Raw genomic sequence first — 15,590 nt, 5'->3', positions numbered from 1 at the left:
TCACTTGTATTTGTTGCTTCCTCTCCCTGTCCCTCATCTATCCACCTGTTTATAATGGAAACTCTTCAGGATAAGGGCCTGCCTTCATTTTGATCTGGAAAGCACCCATCATGCTGTTGGCTCTGTATAAATATACTTTTCAAAATCTGAAAGCAAATACCACTAATTAAAAGAATTCTATAAAAGTCCTTGCTTTTAAGAATGTCGCACAACTTGGCCGCAGCTTATAAGTACTGCAAATATAACACTACTTCAGCAACTATCTCAGAACAGTGGTCAAGAAGTTCCCGTTTTCACTTCCTTTTTGTATGGCTGAGGCATATTAGGCCAGGTGCTGTTTTATTTATACCATTTGCATGATCTTGACTTCAATGGAGTTACTCCTGAATGAGACTTTGGTGAATCTACAATCAGACCTCTCAGGTCTAATGAACAACCGAAGTCAGTGTATTTACACAGGAGAGGAATTTGGCCCATAACCTCTAAACCTACATTTCTGACATACAGCAACTGAGAAAGAAGAAAGAAAAGGAATTGTGATTCAGTTGTGATTGTATAATATATTTTCAAGAAATGCTGCATTTCCGGTCTCTTATCTTTGAGCTATAGTGCACTTTTTGTTTAAGGAACTACTGGTCTATTGTGTGCTTAAAATATTTGTATTTTGTTATTAAAAGAGAAGACAGATAAAAGTTGTGGGGGTGGGGGAGGTGGAATGAACAGGGGATGCATATGTATCTACAACTAAACATGTAGACAATAACAGCTGTGTACTTCATAATAAACAAAGTTCTATGCTTGACATACAGATAATCATGGGACTCCAGAGAGAGGGAGAAAATTCCATATAGAATCCACCTTATATTTGAAACAATATTAAATCCTCACCAAATTCAGTCAGTCACATACCCCTTTCAGCTACATTCAACCTGCATACAGCCCTCTACCTTCTTAGGGTGTCACTGTTACAATACGTTTGGAGCAAGGATGATTTTGTAGAAAAGGGACTGGACTGGAACACAGAAAATCTGGATCCTATTTCTGGCTCTGTCACTGACTCCCTGTCTGGCCTTGGACACGCCACTTAATCTCTCTGTGCTGCAACTTCCAATCTCCTGCTTGTATGTTGTACCCCTTTCTCAGACCCTTTGTCTGGTTTGTCTATTTAGATTGTAAGCTCTTTAGGACAGGAATACTCGCTATGTGTTTGTACAGCGCTCAGCACATTGGAATCCTGGTGCTGGTTCGTGCCTCGAGGCATGGCAACAACACAAAAAAAAAGCAGTAAGAAATTACCCTGGTTTGCTGTACACTGAAATACTTCAGCCCTTGGTTTACATGGGACCTCACTATTAGGAATCATAGTGAGTGTAATGACAGCCTATTCCCATTGTGTTTTTATTTGCCAGGTACTGCCAATTGCCCAAAGGTTTTTATTCATTTTCTTCTTGCACTACTGCCTCCGTGCCTTATCCAGGCTGTGCGTATGACTAGAAAACGTTCCCAGTTCTGGTTAACCAAGCTGTGACCACTCTTTCCTCTTTCAGTCCCTCCGAAAGGCTCACTGCTTCAGGATGCCCACAAGTTATGAATTACAGTACTAATAAAAACCAATCAAATCCCAGCCTCCCTCCCAACCCCTCAAACACCTACAGTTTACTCCCTCCTCAGGATTTCCCAAATGAATCCTTTCTTGTCCTCCTTTTAGGGCCTGATCCAGCTCCACTGAATTCAGTGAGTACAAATTCTTCAAGCGAGGACTGTCTGAAATTTTGGCTCTCCCATAGGACTGAACACACTGCTGGCAATTAAACAATAATAAAATTCCACCCACTTGCACCAGGACTCAGCTTGACCAATTTCCTTTTAAGGGAACAATGTTGTTTTGTCTGGTTCTCGGTAAAACAGACAAAAACAAAAACTCATACAAAATACTGTGACAGAGATGATAAACAGCCATGTCTTATGAATTATAACATTCATAAACCAGTTGGAGAACACTTCAATCTCTCTGGTCACGCGATTACAGACATGAAGGTTGCGATATTACAACAGAAAAACTTCAAAACCAGACTCCAGCAAGAGACTGTTGAATTGGAATTCATTTGCAAATTGGATACAATTAACTTAGGCTTGAATAAAGACTGGGAGTGGCTAAGTCATTACGCAAGGTAACCTATTTCCCCTTGTTTTTTCCTACCCCCCCCCACCTTCCTCAGACGTTCTTGTTAAACCCTGGATTTGTGCTGGAAATGGCCCACCTTGATTGTCATACACATTGTAAGGAGAGTGATCACTTTAGATAAGCTATTACCAGCAGGAGAGTGGGGTGGGGGGAGAGAAAACCTTTTGTAGTGGTAAACACCCATTTTTTCATGGTTTGTATGTATAAGAACATCTTCTGTATTTTCCACAGTATGCATCCGATGAAGTGAGCTGTAGCTCACGAAAGCTTATGCTCAAATAAATTGGTTAGTCTCTAAGGTGCCACAAGTACTCCTTTTCTTTTTGCGAATACAGACTAACACGGCTGTTACTCTGAAACCAGCCATGTCTTGAGACTATTGTATCATTTTAGCTGTATCAGTGAGCCAGAGACTGTATGCAGATTGGTCAAGGAGAGGTTACCAAGCTCCATCCAGGAACTAAAATTGGGCTGTGTGTGTAATTACTGCAGTTCCTGGAATAGGCAGACAACTCTAGAGAAGACCCACCCTCTAGAGTGAATTTGATATACAGGTTCAGAGCATGTTCAAGAGACCCAGGAGAGAAAGAAAGAGCTTGAGGTTATAAAGGGTCAGCCCGAACTGACTGATGAGCCCCTGATTTTTATTCAGCAAATGGACATGAATCTTTAACCAAGGGGAAAAAACATGCTGAAGGATTTGAAGGACTGGAACATGCAAGGGTCTCCGTAGGAAAGATGACGGAGCTCTGGTAAACTTAAGTATGCATTTGGACCCTTTGTTGTTTTATTATAATGTTTTCTCTTTAATGCTTTTTCCTAAAATAAATGTACTGTGCTCTGTGTAAGGCTGTGTGATCTCTTGTAAACCACTGCTTTAGCCCCTGAGACAGTGAAACTGCAGGTGCTGAGCTGAGGCCAGACCTGATGGGGTAATCACAGTGAATTGCAGGGGGGCTGCAAACTTAAAACCTTGTCTGGGGGGAGAAGGATGTGGATCCCTGCCTATAGAGAGGTGACGGCTATTGGACCGAGACCCTAGGAGGCATCCTTTGAGCCGGTCTACAAAGGGGGTCAGAGATACAATTATGCTAAAATTGGCAAATACCATCCACAAAAAACCCTACAAGCCCTCCAACCTACTGTTATGTTTCCTCTGTACCACATATGGACTTGCTACAGTGCTTGCTTAAACACACCAGATGTGTTCATCACGAGATCCTTCAATACTATTGCCTGGTATGGCTTAGGTTAGTTTAAATAAGGTATTTTACACAGTGTCACCTAGTGGCTGAACCATATACTGCAGTTTAGCATTCCATTTCATCTCCCCCTATGTGTTCTTTTACACTATCACACTGCCTCTGAAGTTCAGCATGTATGAGTCTGAATTATACTGGTTTTCTAATTACACAACCCGGGCACGTAACAACTTGGTCATCTGGGCTGCCCATTAGTTGCAACAGCTGGCTGTGGTCAGTTTGGAATCTCTGGGTCATATTCTTTGTGTTCTTCATCCGCCATCTGTAGTTTGCTTTGTTGATTGTTCTGTCTGAGGAACAGTGTTGACAGGTTCTGCTGAACTTTCCACTGGTGGTCTCAACCACATAGGATCTGGGTGCTGAATTCCTTTTCTTTACGACAGATGGAGTTGTCTGTCCTTTTTCTCCATCCAGATTGATATTAACATGGTCACCAGGTTCTAGACCTGACAGATCTCCGACTGTTGTCAGTTGCAATAGTGTTCATAGGATCTCTTTGCATTTTTATCCAATTTGGCTACTTTCTTCATGTCTGGCCACTTAGGACAAAGATTCTTTTCCAAAGCTGGAACAGTAATTCTGGTGTGTCTTCCCATCAGAAGTTGTGCAGGACTATACCCAGTAGCTGTTATTGGTGTGCATCTGTAACTCAGAAGAGCAAGGAATGGATCTTCCTTTTTTTAGGATTTGCTTGTACATGTACAGCTCTCAGCCTCTCCGTTTGCTTGTGGGTAATGTGAGCTGCTAGTAATATGATCAAAATTCTGCTGCAGTGAATTATGGTCCACTGTCCATTACTAGTTGTTCTGGAATACTAAAGTAAGCAAAAATGTACTTCAGTTTCTGGATAACACTGAAACATTATGTCTTTCAGATACATTATTTCTTTATACCTGGAAAAATAGTCCACAATGACCAGGTAATGATGTCCTCTGAATTTGCATAAATCTGTAGCTAGACTCTTCCAAAGTCTGTCTGGTAGGGGTGTTTGTACACTGGATGGTTCGGCATTGTCTCTTACATTGATTTGTACTGGAGTTCCTTTGAAAAGTCCAATATCAGCAAATTCTCCATCACGTTTTTCCACCTTTCTCACTAGGCCCATCATGGCTGCCACATTACAGCTGAGACGGTCATTTGTCTTTGATCACATGCACTCTGAATGCAAACCTTTTGTCTTTGTAAGTTGTTTCTGTGGTGAACTGGCCCGTGCAATTTAATACCTGCAGGGCTAGTCAGACCTATGTCAGGTGACTTCAGCTCTGGGAGGGGTTGAAGATGATTGTAAGTCCCTTCTGAGATGACTGTGACACCAGCTCCTGAGTCAATTTTAAAGTCAATAGTCTTGCCACAAATATTCAATTTCACGCTCCAGGCAGGCTCTATGTCATCACAAGTGATAGATCCCAGAAAAAATGGTTCTTGATTGTCTGTAAGTCAATGCCTTGACTGCTTTGGTGTAGCAAACAGCTGAAAAATATCCATGTTTCAGCATATAGTAGTACACTGTATGCCTCTGGCAGTACCATGCCTCATCTCTTGGGATATGACTTTTTCCACAGCTTGTGCATGTAGGCTGGAATATATCCCTTTTAGCCTGGGAGTTCTCTCTCCTTGCCTCAGGAGTTTTGTGATAATGACCTTTAACACTCAAAGTGTCTGTTTACAGTTTCTAAGCTAGTTTCAGGTTTTTCAAGTTGCTCTATAGGTTTTACTGTTTCACCAGCTCTTCAGTTGTAGCTGCTGTGAAAGGTTTTTATCTGTTAACCCAATAATCAGCCTGTCTCTGATATCTTCATGTTTTGCATTCCCCAAATCACAGTTTTCAACCAATGCATGCAGAGCACTTATAAAATATTCAACAATTCCCATGGTGCTTGAATTCTCTGGGGAAAACATGCTTTATCATAAACCGCATTTCTCGGAAGTATAAAGTATGCATCATCTTTGTGACTCTCTTCAGTAAAATCAAAGGATTTGAATATATGCTCTGCTTGCTCCCCCATAACATACATTAAAGAAGATACCGATATATCCTTAGGTTTCAGAGTAGCAGCTGTATTAGTCTGTATTCGCATAAAGAAAAGGAGTACTTGTGGCACCTTAGAGACTAACAAATTTATCTGAGCATAAGCTTTCATGAGCTACAGCTCACTTCATCGGATGAGCTGTAGCTCAGGAAAGCTTATGTTCAAATAAATTTGTTAGTGTCTAAGGTGCCACAAGTACTCCTTTTCTTTTTATATATCCTTAGTTTCTTTGCAATTTGAAATCCTGCAAAATAATACTGCTTTCAGCCTGTCCATTGTGAAGATTTGTCAAAGCTGAAGTTCTCTGGGGGATCGAAGCGTAGACTGTTGATGAGATCCTGAATCCTTTGTTCCCTCTATTTGCTGTTTTCCTTCTGTTTCTGTTCTTAGTTTATTTCTGACACAATGTTTTTTAAGAAAAAATCAGCAACCAGCTTTGAACAGAGGAGCTGTTTATATTAGTTTACATGTTCAAGGGCTTTCTCCAAAGAAAAAGAATAAAATTTTACATTTAAATAATTGAAAGCTGAGAATTTCCCTCACATTCTAATGGTTCTTTTTTTCATTCCAACAATGCTATTATTTCTACAGCATCCAGATACATATGGTCAACCACAGCTCCAGCTTAACCAGGGTTGGTGTTTATGAATGACCACTTACACTCTACCATAGTTTGCAACACCACCACATGTCCTTATCCATGGTTTCACAGGGTTATTTTATTCTGGAAGAGACTTTGTGCCTTTACTAGTAAAACAGACATGGGACTGAGAAATACCAGCTAACAGACTATTTGCATCCCTCCTCTCCCCATGCTCTCTCTAGATCTTTCATCTGCCTCAATAGTCTTCAGATTGGATCGCATCGTATTTGCATGTCCTCCACATGTAGTGACAAGCACTGTGACATCCAGAGGCCCACAGAGGGCTTTGGTATGCCAGTGACAAGCACTTTGCCCCACACAACTAACAACCTTTTTCACATTGCATCCCCTGCAGCGACAAATGCCAAACCTGCCCTCCCAGCTGATGAAAGCCCTTCCAGCTCCCACAGGAAACACATGCCATGACTGCTATCAAAGCTGACTCTGGCCTGTCATTGGCAAGGATTCTGACCTCAGACTTATCCCCTCTGTGACACTGCACCCCATAATGCTTTATAGAAATATGCTTCTGAGTGTAAATATGACATAACTTGAATATGTTTTATGCTAGATATGCCATGTAACATACCTTTGCAAAGGTTATGTTCTTCTGCATGTATTCATCCTATTCGTATGCATGTACCATTTTTATATCTGAAGTTATGAGTGTTGGCTCTATGCTAGTATTTAAAGTGTTTGCTGTAGAAAGCACCTAGGGCAAATTGGTCAACATAGTGTAAGGGGGTTATTCAAGTAATTGGGAGTACTTGGTTAACAATGGACCTTGATAGATGTCAATCCACATCTGAGCTTTCCTGGGAACGTCCTGTAGAAAATTGAGTCATGCATGGACATGTGACTTGCCCATGTGACTCCAAAACTCCATCTTTGAGCTGGATTCTGCATAGGAGAGGGGAAGGAGTTTCCACCCACAAAAGAAAGTCTATTTAAGCTCCTGGGAACCCCTCCATTTTGTCTTCAGCTGGCTCAAGAGATAGCTTCTCCACACCAAGGAGATGCCTGAAAGAAACTGGAACAAAGAACACTAATTACAGGGGTGTGAGTGACTGCTGGACCCAGACTTAGAAGGAGGCTAGTCTGTCAAAGAAGCTTATTGGAACATCTCTGAGGGTGAGATTTACCTGCATTTAGTTTCTTACTGTATTAGGCTTGTGTGTTTTATTTTATTTTGCTTGGTAATTCACTTTGTTTTGTCTGTTATTACTTGGAACCACTTAAATCCTACTTTTTGTATTTAATAAAATAACTTTTTACTTATTAATTAACACAGATTCTGTATTAATACGAGGGGGAGGCAAACAGCTGCGTATATCTCTCTATCAATGTTATAGAGGGCGAACAATTTATGAGTTTACCTTGTATAAGCTTTATACAGGGTAAAACAGATTTATTTGGGGTTTGGACCCCATTGGGAGTTGGGTATCTGAGTGCTGGAGATAGGAGCACTTCTTAAGCTGTTTTCAGTTAAGCCTGCAGCTTTTGGGGGACGTGGTTCAAACCTGGGTCTGTGTTTGTAGCAGGCAAGTGTGTCTGGCTCAAACCAGGCAAGGCACTGAAGTCCCAAGCTGGCCCAGGGAAAACAGGCTCAGATGTAGTCTCAGCACATCAGGTGGCGGTGCCAAAGGGGTTTCTGTGATCCAACCCATCACACCCTCTACCACTCTCTGATGTGCTACCTGCCTCAAGAAATTTGCCTATAGTCCTATGTATGTTTTTGTATCAGATGTCAAACAGAGCTTACGGGGTTTGGTAGTAAGCTCAGAATTTACTTAGAAATTGGCTATAAAAATCAAAGAACTATATTTTAACTGCTACCTTGCATGGAGAAAATAAAAAAAATGCTCAAATGGCTGAAATGTTGCCTTAGCCCTTCTTAATTCTTTCTACTCTGCAAAATAAATCAACGCTTTCTTTTTTCTTTATTGTTAAGAATGCCACAAAGTAACCACTAGATAGACTCACTGTTACTCTCTTTAGAACAATGTAAGAGTATGAATTATAAATGTTTCTTTCTGGGATGGACAAGATGGGTTAATTTTAATATAAACCTATCTGGACCTAAGAGGAACATTTTGTGGTTCTCTCACTACTAATTACGAGGAACAGGAGAGCTTGGTGGTCAAAACATCAGGCTTAATTCCTAGATTTCTTGGAAACAGATTATTTGGGTATAACTAAGAGCAGAATTCAACTGGCAAATGTATTCTTCTAGTGCCAGATTCATCCCTGTCATAGCTCTCATTGTAGCCATATCCGGAGTGCATATGGCCCATTATGGTTTCTTAAAGCCCACATTCTTTTCCTCTTTTTTTCCCCCATTAACTGATGCATTAGTAGCAGATTTCATACTAGATACCAGAACAGCACAAGGGACAGCACTTGTGGCATGATGAGCATCCTTTCAGAACTGGCTGCTCATGCCTCCTCCACACTTTTGATAAGAGTTTTTACAAAATTATCATCAAAAGTAGAGGCAAAAGTATGTCAATGTCACAAGCAATACTATACTAGTCAATGAACAAACAAATCAATTTGTTTTATAAGAAGCAATGTTTATTCATTAACTAGTATAGTATTGCTTGTGACAGAAGACAGAAAAAGTAGCAGAGATGAGAGAATAAGCAGCTAAAATGTAAAGTAATCTAAAAATGAATGCCAAATAACCTCCAAATTGTCTCAATTGCCCTGAAACCTATTTGTGATCTTCCCATAACAGCCTACATATGTACTGTACGCTCAGTGATCAAAGTCCAAAGGGCAATGTTAAGGTAGTGGAGGGCCATATAATCCACTAAAATCAGAAGAGATTGTCTAGTCTGATCTCCTGTATAACACGGGCCATAGAATTTCATTCAGTTACTCCTCTATTGAGCCCAATAACTTGGGTATGAAAGATGGGAGCACACATTAGTGCCAATGCCTGAGCCAACAGACAAGGCCATTGTGTTTCTAACTGGCTATTTGTGTATGCAGTCGTCTGATTTGTACAATCTATCATGGTGTTTGCATGCACAGTGAGATGCATGCAATTACACATGCACTTAGGCATACCGTCTTTAAAAATCAGGCCCTTTATGCAGTGTCCAATATAAATGATGAAACTTTCGGGATCTCCAAGTACCTTGTACGTACCTAGACAGATGTAAGATCCTGCCAAGTCAACAATTTATCTTTTTCTATTATAAGCTAAAGTATTGAGTTGTATAAGGCAAATCTATTAGAAAGTTATAAATCAGAGATGTCCTTATTTTCTTCAATCATATTCAAGGCAAACACACTCAAATGTATGAAGTTAATAGAAATTTGGGTCCTGATCCTGCAGTTTTCATTTCAGCAAAATTCCCATTGACTTCTGTTAACAATAAAGGGCCCACTTTAATTTCTTTATCAAATAGTTCACTTTTATTACATCTAGAAAACGTTTCCAAGCAGTGACAGATCAGTAACACACATCTTCCTACTGGAACACTGTAGCTCACATATACTTCAGCCTGAGTTCATATAAAACTAAGCTGAAAGGTTGCATTCAATGAAGTCACACAAATGAGGGTCATTCTTGTCATTGCCAGCTTGTGCAGATCGAGGAGTGACTGGTTCACATTCTTTTCCAGGTGCGGTGTTTGGGCGGTAGATGTGGGTGAGAGTGTGTGAAGGTGAAGTCATGGTTAGGGATAAGTTTATGTCACAGAGGTCATGGAAGTCACAGAATCTGTGACATTCTCTGCTTCAGCCTGTGGGGCTGCGGGACTTGAGCTGACAGCCAGCGGAGCCCTGGCAGGGTTCCGGCAACAGCAGCAACAGGTGGCCCCCTGCAAGGTTCCAGCAACAGGTGACAGACTCCTGAGGGGGCCCTCCTCAGGGTCCCTGGGATGGATGACAGTCTGGGGTGGGGGGAAGTGGGGGCCCTCAAGCAAGTGGCTGGGGGTGTCCCATTTTCTCTTTGGGAAATATGATCACCCCTACAGCTTCCAGCTTGGCCTGGGTAGAGGGCCCTCCCCCCCCCCCCGCAGCTTCCAGCTGCCGCGGGCGGAGGGGGAACCCCACAGTTCCCAGACACCACAGTAGCAGGGGAAATCATGGATCCGCAGCGGCAGAAGTCACAGATAGGTCACGGCTTCTGTAAATTTTTATTTATTACCCATGACCTGTCTGTGACTTTTACTAAAAATAACCATGACAAAAATCTTAGCTTTAGTCATGGTTATAGATTGAAAGGGAGGGTTAAGGATGTAACTAGGATTTTTCTGGCTTGCATGTGGTTGTGGAATAGTGATGTGAGCAACCTTAATGGTTTCTGAATGGCTTTTTTTTATCCTGAGAATTTCCTGGGCTTTTAAAGAAGTCTGTCTAGCAGCAGTGAGAGTTATTGATAAAATATCTATTATCCTCTATATGCCACTGACAGCAGCCACAATGTCTCCCATACCATACTCAGTGCTGTTCTCCGAGAGGGCTTCCTTTCCCACATCCCCATGCGAAGCTGCATCTGGTCCATGGCCCATTGTGCATAGTTCAGACTGCCCCATGCTGCCCTCCTTACACACAAAACTCTGCTCGTCCTTTTTGTCTCACATCTCAGGTCCCCATCATGTTCCTCCTGCTCTCCGACCATGCGCAGCTTTTAAATTGTTGACATACATGCCTTACTACATATCAGTGTTTACAAACAATATTGTATGGGTAGGCAGAGTGGTATTTAGTAGGGATGTGAGTGGGGGAGAATTTGGGGAGGGGTGTTGTGGAGGGCATGGGGCAGCACGTGGGGCATAGGCACTGTAGGGGGCTTTGACTGAGAGTCTGTGGGAAGCATGATTGTGTGTGTGGGATCATGAAATAGGGTTTGAAGTGGGGAAGAAGTCAAGAGAAGAACTCTACTTTGAAGAACCCCAGGTGCTTCATTACAGTCCTATTCCTCTCCCCTCTACTTTGTCCACTCAAGACCCTTCCTAGCTCAACCCAACCTCTTCCCTCGTGCCCCCATCAGCCCTGTTCCACCTTGCCCAGCTTAGCAATTGTATCCCTGCTTAGCTTTATTTGCCAGATCAAGTCAAATAATTAAATAACTAAAAATTCACTTGTCTGTAGAAAAGTTATTGTGCCAAACTCAAGGAGGGAATTCATTTGCTGAAGTATAAAACACGTGAATTTTAGTCCTGTTTTGAGGGGAAACCACAACCCCACCTTTAACAAGGGAGTCGTTGCCAACACTTCTATCTAAACAGTCATTAATCTGCAACAAGTGTTATGCTTTTTCTCTGTGTCTTCTACTCAGTGACTGTTCTCAACAATTACTGGCGGCATGCTGCTAATTTATCCATGCCTATATTTAGTTATGCATTTGTCTGACAAGTTAAATAGATATTTTAAATATAAACAAAGCAAAGAAAAAAAAAAGAAAAAGAAGAAAGAAATCCTAACGCCAGGGCACAATGCTCAGTTGACTAATGCCTGAACAACTCCAAAGAAACAACAGGCACAAATGACCCCTCCTGCAGCACAGGGGAGGAAACAGGGGAGTTGTGCGAGGGAGTTTATAGAGTGGGAGTGCGAGAGCCAGATATGGCTAATAAACATTCTCTAAACTTAGGTCAAGAACTGCCCCCTCCCTTTCCAGCCCCCCATCCCCCACCTTGCGAGAGTAAAAATAATGCAGGCAGAAATCCAGCAGCAGAGTGGGGGTTATCCAGTTTGTTGCACTGAATGCAGCATGTGTGATTACCTGCCAGTGACATAAGCAAAGATAGGAGAGAGGTCCTGGAGGCCAAATTTAGCCTGTTAGGAAAGAGATTGAAGTCCAGGACCCTCCATGCTAGCATTTTCTGAAATGCTTCCAGTTCCACATGCAGGGCCAGTTAAACAGAAAAGCAGGGTCTCAATGCGTGGGTGAGACAACAGTATTCAGAGACTATCGGGACGATAGCTCGTGTGACACCAATTTCTAAAAAAGGCTCCAAAGGTGATCCTGACAATTATAGACTGGTAAGCCTAACTTCAGTACCAGGCAAATTGGTTAAAACTATAATAAAGAACAGAATTATCAGACACATAGATGAACATGATTTGTTGAGGAAGAGTCAACATGGCTTTTTGTTAAGGGAAATCATGCCTCACCAATCTATTAGAATTCTTTGAGGGTCTCAAACATGTGGACTATGGTGATCCAGTGGATATAGCGTCAGAAAGCCTTTGACAAGCTTCCTCACCAAAGGCACTTAAGCAAAATAAGCAGTCATGGGATAAGAGGGAAGGTCCTCTCATCGAGCAGTAACTGGTTAAAACATAGAAAACAAAGGGTAGGAATAAATGATCAGTTTTCACAGTGGAGATAGGTAAATAGCGAGATCCCCTAAGGATCTGTACGGGGACCAATGCTGTTCAACTCAGTCATAAGTGATCTGGAAAAAGGGGTAAACAGTGAGGTGGCAAAGTTTGCAGATGATACAAAATTACTCAAGATAGTTAAGTCCAAAGCAGACTGCAAAGAGTTCCAAAGGGATCTCATGAAACTGGGTGACTGAGCAAGAAAATGGCAGCTGAAATTCAGTGTTGATAAATGCAAAGTAGTGCACATTGGAAAACGTAATTCCAGCTATGCATACAAAATGATGGGGTCTAAATTAACTTTTACCACTCAAGAAAGAGATCTTGGAGACATCATGGATAGTTTTCTGAAAACATCTGCTCAGTGTGCAGCAGCAGTAATCAAAAAAGCTAATAGAATGTTAGGAACCATTAGGAAAGGGATAGATAAGACAGTAAATGTCATACTGCCACTCTATAAATCCATGGCATGCCCATACCTTGAATACTGCATGCAATTCAGGTCACCGCATCTCAGAAAAGCGATATTAGAATTGGAAAAGGTACAGAGAAAGGCAATAAAAATGATTAAGGATATGGAACAGCTTCTGTATGAGGAGATATTTAAAAGACTAGGACTTCCCAGCTTGGAAAAGAGATGACTAAGAGGGGATATGACAGAGATCTATAAAATTGTGACTGGTGTGGAGAAAGAGAATAAGGAAGTGTTATTTACCCTTTCACATAACACAAGAAATAACACCAAATGAAATTAATAGGCAGCAGGTTTAAAACAAACATAAGGAAGTACTTTTTCACACAATACAGCCAACCTTTGGAACTCATTGCCAAGAGATGTTGTGAAGGCCAAAAGTATAGCTGGGTTCAAAAAAGAATTAGATAAATTCATGGATGATGGGTCTACCAATGGCTATTAGCCAAGATGGGCAGGGATGAGGTCCCATGCTCTGGGTGTCCTTAAGCCTCTGACTGTTAGAAGCTGGGACTGGATGACAGGGGATGGATCACTCAATAAATTGCTCTGTTCTGTCACTGCCTCTGAAGTATCTAGCACTGGGCAGTCAGAAGACAGGATACTGGCCTTGATGGACCGTTGGTCTGACCCACTATGGTCATTCTTATGTTCTATCATCTGTTCAGATAAGACAGTATTAAAATCATTAATGCAGCTCTTTGCTAGGATTACACTGGATAGCATGGAATTTTCTGTGCCAAATAAAGGTTTCCTTTTTATTTTTCTTGGCAGCAATAGCTGTCTGTACAGTTCTTAAGAGTTTCTGTTAAAGAAGTAACAGATTATTCTTCCTTCTCACTAACTTCTCTCCAATTCAGAAGAAGATGATACTAAAAAAGGTAAATTTAAACATTTGGAGGAAGGGGTTTCTGGCCAGACCAGAAACTAGGCAACAACTTCTTTGTCTGTTTAATCCCTTAAGCAGCAGATCTATTCCCCTTTAGGAACTCTATTGGCTCTATGACATGGACTTTGTGTGTGAAGTCTTCTGACCAGCTGGGACTCAGGAGGCTGGGTTTAGTAATTATGGGAGTTGGAGGTGGGGAATCAGGATTGTTGGCTCAGCATGCTTGACAAATCCCATATTTATTATTAGCAAACCAGAAAGTTCCTTACTATGTGTGTCACCTGCTCAAATCTTCCTAGTGTCCCCCTCTGTTTCCACAAGTAAACCAAACCTTTAACACTTCCAAGTCTTTCTTCAAGTCTAGTGACTCCATATTTACCACCCACCATCACAACAGACATCTCTTTTGGCTTTGTCAGTCTCCTACCAGCTAACTCCATAAAGCATGGCAGGGTATGCAAGCACGTTATGAAGGCACATAGCACATTATTTATTATTTCTATTTCAATAATGCCTAGAGGCCTCAAGCAGGATTAGGGCCCATTGTGCGACAGGTGGCATATACATATAGACTTGGGTAAAATTTTCAAAAGTGACTTAGGAGCCTGTCTCATTTTCAGAAGTTACTCAGGCACTACATAGCCTAAGTTTCATTGAAAGTCAATGGGACTTGGGCTCCTAAATCATTATCGTGCTGTCAAAAATTTTACCCATTGTCTAGACTAGAGAAAGTGGTTGTGTTTAGGCCAGTCTTAGTTAATAAAATGCTAGTTAATCCTGATCTAAACTTGACCTTTTTCCTTGTGTAGGAGCTCTGTTTTAGCTGGTGATGTTCTAACCTAAGCTATTGGCTACAACTTGACCTGCTAAAATCCAGCTACAAGGTGCTACCCTACATCTACCCAAGAAAAGGTCAAGTTTAGGTTGAGATTAGCTAATACATGGTGTCAAGGCTGACTCCCTACTCTGGCACTTCGAGTTTAGAAGATGGGGGCCCGCAAGGATTCTAAACATTAATACTGGCCACACCAGGCTTGTATTAAACCCCCAAGATTACAGTTTCTCTCTGATCTTGGACTGGTAGATGCTGCCACCACCCAAATGCAAAAAAAACCCTTTGAAACCAGAAAGGCGCACTTGGGAATTCCTTCCTGTGGGGTACCCTCAAGCCCTTTCACCCCTCACCCCCTCCGGGGAAGAGCTAAGAAAGAAAAACAAAGGAAATCAGCTGTTGCCACCAGCTAATTAAACAACATATGCACAAGCCTCTTAGGACACGAAAAATCCAATCCTGTTCTTACAAAAGGTAAATTTTATTAAGAACAAAAAGAAAGAAAATACATTTGGAACTTAGGCTTTTGCTAGATTTAAAAAACCCACTTACAAAATTTAAACATCAAGAATAATCTTCTTGAGGTCCAGCTTAAATGTTACAAGCAAAACAAAAAAGCGTTTGGGGTTAGCACAGAGGAGTCCACAAGCCAAGAAATATACCTAATCATGTCTTTCTAAACATTCCTGATCTACTTACACATTTGGGAGTGCCAAATAAGTAGTTCTAGGTATGTTCTGATGATTTATGATCAGACGTGGCTTAAAGCTTCTCATAGCATAACTGCTCCCTGTTTCCCTCTTTCCCGGAGAACACAACAGACACAAAAGGGAAGCTTTTTTCCCCCATTAAGAAAAGTTCTAGCCTTCCCATTGGCTCTTTTGGTCAGGTGCCCACTCCCTTTCCTTTACCTAGGGACTTTTTTAACCCTTTAT

At 41.5% G+C, this 15,590-nt stretch overlaps 1 long non-coding RNA gene across 1 annotated transcript in view; it reads right to left on the bottom strand.

Moving 5' to 3' along the window:
- Positions 1 to 15,590, bottom strand: part of LOC119567093 — a 244,613-nt gene that overhangs the window by 47,697 nt on the left and 181,326 nt on the right. The window lies entirely within an intron of this gene.

The sequence above is a fragment of the Chelonia mydas genome, chromosome 9 (genome assembly GCF_015237465.2).
Source record: "Chelonia mydas isolate rCheMyd1 chromosome 9, rCheMyd1.pri.v2, whole genome shotgun sequence".
Taxonomy (NCBI): Eukaryota; Metazoa; Chordata; order Testudines; family Cheloniidae; genus Chelonia; species Chelonia mydas.
Note: the sequence above shows the minus strand (reverse complement) of the source record. Positions and strands in the feature narration are given on the sequence as shown.